The sequence below is a fragment of the Phaseolus vulgaris genome, chromosome 8, assembly GCF_051622355.1.
Source record: "Phaseolus vulgaris cultivar YP4 chromosome 8, ASM5162235v1, whole genome shotgun sequence".
In the NCBI taxonomy this organism is placed as follows: Eukaryota; Viridiplantae; Streptophyta; class Magnoliopsida; order Fabales; family Fabaceae; genus Phaseolus; species Phaseolus vulgaris.
In genome coordinates, this window is record NC_143505.1 from 28,907,760 (window position 1) to 28,912,569 (window position 4,810).

At 36.3% G+C, this 4,810-nt stretch overlaps 1 long non-coding RNA gene across 2 annotated transcripts; it reads right to left on the reverse strand.

The window, feature by feature from the left end:
• Nucleotides 1-1,570: 1,570 nt before the first annotated feature.
• LOC150025539 (uncharacterized) lies at nucleotides 1,571-3,761 on the reverse strand. Of its 2 annotated transcripts, none has more exons than XR_016515108.1 (3): nucleotides 3,529-3,761; nucleotides 2,503-2,928; nucleotides 1,571-2,434 (listed from the first exon to the last, which is right to left on the reverse strand). It is a non-coding gene; the product is annotated as an uncharacterized LOC150025539 (long non-coding RNA). The 2 variants fall into 2 exon arrangements; XR_016515107.1 differs by having other exon boundaries at nucleotides 3,517-3,761.
• Nucleotides 3,762-4,810: the final 1,049 nt, after the last annotated feature.

The following is a 4,810-nucleotide window of genomic DNA, read 5'->3' on the forward strand; positions in this document are numbered from 1 at the left end:
TATTATATATTATGATAAATACTTTCCTTTTCTAATTTAATTATAATTAAATATTTATTCTTTTTTTAATATTGTTTAAAATATTAAACAATGTGCTTACAGGTTAAAAAATCAAGTTTGTTTTTGTAAAAGAAATTAGAATAAAGTATAAAGACAAAGAGTATGTATGGTTTACAACAAAAGAAAAATAAAGAATAATATGGTTATTATATTTATACATCGTGCTATAAATATTACACGTTTCTCATAACTCTAACAAATCCCTTGCACACATCTATAAATCCTGAAATTTAAAATTAGAAAATTAAAAAAAAATCCTTCTTTATTGTTTTATTTCATTAATGTTTTTATTTCAAGGCTAATAATCTAACTTGCACTATCAGGATAACTCTTACCTTATTCATATGTTAAAGATATTGTATTACTCCTTTGACACAAATTTAAAGGACACAAATTTATAGACATGAACCAAGACATATTAGATTTTCTCTTTACAAATTTGTTATATATAAGTGAAATAACAAGTGCTATAACAATATCTAAATAATTGATTTTTGTTTCAGTATGATTTGGATCAGTTTCAGAATGTTAAATTGTAAACTGAAGCAAAATTGATTTTTGAAAAAAAATATAAATTGATCCAAAAAAAATTACTTTTGATTTGTATAACTTTTATCATTTTTCAGTTAATTTTTTGATTTGATTGGATTGTAAAAAAATCTTAAAAACACCCAAAAAGATGAAAAATGTTTTCAGCATTCTTTATTATACACCATCACAAGATAAACATAAGAATATTTTGAACACGCGTTATGTGATACTATTACCAACTTCCACTTCTAATAATTATTCTCATAACAAAATTGATATATACATGCACAAATAAGTAAGTAATAGCATAAAAGAATCAGTGAGAAAATGGGGAATGAAAGTGCCAGAAAGAGAGGGAATAGAGTATCATAAAAGGAAAACAAAGAAATAAAGATAGGTGACACTAAATAAGTGAATCCTTTTCTATATGCTTCAATAATAGAAAGAGATTGAAGAAGAATATTTCATCCATGGGATTTCTTCGTAACGCATGTGATGGATTCATAATCCAAGTGTTTGTTTCTTCTCCAATCATTTACCCTTTTCTCTCCCATTTTCTGTGATAATATTTTCCCATTCCAAAATCTTATCAGTGGACAACTACAGAGCCTGCATGGTATTCATCATAATTGCATGTCAATTCCAATCCAGATTCACATGTCTATATCGCTGCTTTTCTTGGTCCAGCTGCAAAAGGCCCACAATTCTAATAAAATAAAATACTACGTATTGCATACATAAAACTGTAATGAATTATAAAATTTGTATTTTCTTATAACTCTCATTTGATATTTTTTTTTAATTTTTTAGCTCAATAATTTTATAACCAGTAATATTTTTTTCTCATATTATACTCCATATATCTTTGTATAATTAAATTAGGATATATCATTTGAGTTCATATACAAGACTTAATATATGCTTATAAAAATAGGAAAATATATTTTTATACTTCCTTTGCAAAATACAATCCTTAACAGTTTTTTTACTAATATAATAAAATTTTGTTTTAGTTTTTTTATATATTCATTTATGTACTGCATGGACCGACCGACCATTACCACGATTCGGGTTTCTTGACCGAGCTGACCGAGACCTGCACGGTTGTGCAGGTCGACCGACACACCTAATCAATTAATGCTCAAACCAAGGTCAGTAGATCCATCATACCGATCTCTGTTGAAACCTTTTCACTTGTCTAACAGTGGAACTTCAATGATCGCTCAGCCTCGGCAGCCCCTTGCTGAACCTTTTCCTTCTCGACCACCTCCCGAGCAAGTCTCTTCGAGAATTCGGAGTTAGCAGCAAGAGACTGCTTCAAACTGCTCGACGCCTCTACCAGTTCATGTTCCAGCCGAGATATCTCCTCGGCGTGTCGATCTCGGTTCTGAGATCCCAGCTAGATCATGACCAACGACCGACCCCTTTGAGCAAGTCTGATGTGGGGACGACTCGAATGACCTCTCGGGTGGCCTCGGGAAGTGTAAGTCGCCAGAACAAGCCAGGGGTGACATTGGAACCTCCATATACCGACCGACCTCGGGAGGAGCGATCGCCTTCCCAGCTCGGTCGGGCGAAGGGGAATCCACTTCGATCGCTTCCCGACGAGGAGGAGGTGTTGGTAGCGACCTAGGGAGCGGGTGGTAGTGGCAATGTTGCTCCCCTCCCTTGGGCCTCTTCTTCAAATTACTAGAAGGGTCGGCCAAGCCCTTACCAGAACAGGCACCCGAACCCTTCGCGTTGTCCAGTGCATCAATGCTGGGGCGCCCCTTTCTCTCGGTAGCCCGTTTCCTGAAGGCGTCCAGCACACCAGCACCCACGGGAGACTCATGATCCATAATTTCTGCAAAAAAGAACAAATGTTAGAAGGTGATTACAAGACCGACCGATAGCAAAAGTAAATTCTCATACCCTTAACGACCGTCCAACGCGTCGACTCGATATATGCATCGATCAACTTCCTCGTGGGAAGCTTCCTCAGGAGCGCATCGAAGAGTGAGAGAATCTCCAACTCATCGGCACCCCCAGTCGGCCTCGGCCACCCCTTAAAGTGACAAGGTTGACTGGTCCAGTAGAGGGGAAACCTCGACCGACCGGTCTCGTAAAAAAAATAGGTCGTCACCTCCGACCGAATACAAACTTTAACAAACCTCTCTTTGAATCTCTTATAGAAGGTGGCAAAAGAACAGAAAAGAACGCTCCCTGACCGACCGATCAACTAGTGCCATGAAACAGGATTGGTTGGGTGGTATAGTAGGAGAGAAAAGAAGAAGGAGAAGGGTGAAGACATAGGATGTCACATAGCAGGCGAAAGGCCTAGATGGACGCTCCAGCAACCTGCCCGAAGGAAGAAAGAAGACAGTTATTCAATAGTTCTCTAGGTCTCATCTTCATAGCAGGAACAATTTATATTTATTATTATTATACTAGTGAAAACACAGGCATTGTTGTGTTTGTGTATTTGCATTTTCCTCTTCCGTTCAACTTTTACGACAATAGAAATTTAACATACATACATAAATAGTTTTGAATGAGTTGACGAGCGTTATAAACGAAGGTTATGGACAGAATTGTTGTCTATAGTGGCCAAATAGACTCTGATTGTTTATGAAACCTTCGTCTATACGCAAAAGTATAGAAAATGAGTTAAGTCGTCATCTATACTTTAAAATTATAAACGATGTTTGCACAAACTATGATTTCTAAAATTATTGCTAACGACTTTAAAAACCTGTTTTCTAAATAATTTTTATAGTAGTGTTAGCCCAAATAGTTAAAATGTCAGGCAGAAATTCCTAACCTTTTAACACTATATATTACAAACTAAATTAATATATGTATAGAAATTATATTTTGCTAAACTAAGAAAAAAAGATTTTATTTTAGAAACTATTTTAATACAGGTACAAATCAAAAGCAACCCACATATAAACTCACGGTCAACACTGATGGCATTTCATGAAGGTCTTCTTGAATCATGTAAGGAAAAGGGGTGCGGAAGCTATGAAGGTGTGTGAGCAAGATCCTCCTAAGAGTGGTGTTGATCTTGAAGGTGCATGATGTGTATGAAGCTAGGGAGGTTCGGCCAACCCAAGGAGAGGTGAAGGAGATGAAGTTTAGAGCCTGGAATTCTAGGGAGAAGCAAAGCTTGGCACAAAATGGCAGCATAACTTTACTCATAATAAACTTGGAAATACAAGGTGTAGGCCTTCCTATTTATAAGCTACTTGGCCGTAAGTTTTAAGCTAATACCTAATGAAATGCAAACCAAATTAAATGCAATTCACAAAGCCAAGTGCCATGTGCTCATGACCGGCCACACCTAAAGAGTTTCTAGAATGTTTCACTCAAATATGCTTTCTACACTTCTCTAATTACTAAGCACCCCTAATGGGCCTTTATGCAACATGTACAAAGTCTTCTCTCTTCCATCCGTGGCTTCATTCAATTGGGCTTGAATATGCTTAGCCATTGACCTTGTGATAGGTCCTAGACGCTCCATGGGTAGCCTTTCCCCTTCACGTCCTAGACGCTCCATCCTTCTAGCTAGACGCTCATCATGGTCTAGACGCTCTTCATGGTCTAGTGTTGGGCTTTGACTTTCATGGTTAGATGTGTTTGGCCCTCTTCCATCAAACACTACACTTTGATCATAGAGTTTTGAATCCCAAAACTAGTGCTGTTGTTATATTTTATCTTGAACAAGCTCAATTTTTTATGTTGGTGAAGGCAGCAGTTCAACAAAGACTTTTGACATTATGCGTCATTCAGTTGTCCTTTGTGCCATATATGTTTCATGACTCATTAGGTTCAAGCTCATGTTTCCCTTTGCAGTGTGGGACCTTACTCACTGTTAGCTACCGATGGAAGATTCTGACGCTTCTTGCTGCTGATGAGTTGTCGGAGAAAGTGTTTTAGGCCCTTTGAAAGCTAAAAGGGTTAGAGTTAGAAAGAAAGAATTAGAAAACACTGAAAGGAGCATGCAGATTTGTCAAACACCTTTCTTTTTAAAACGATACAAACATGTTTTTCCTAACTTGTCATTGCTAAAATTAGCTTGTAAAATTTGTTTTAAAAACAATAATAATAAAAGGAATTGTTAATCACTCTTTTTAAGTTTTCCTTACAGAATACGTATCTTGTTTTTTAAAAATAATTAACCAATATGATGTGTGTGTGTGTGTAAAATAAATTATTGTGATAAAATTAAAGTAATTCA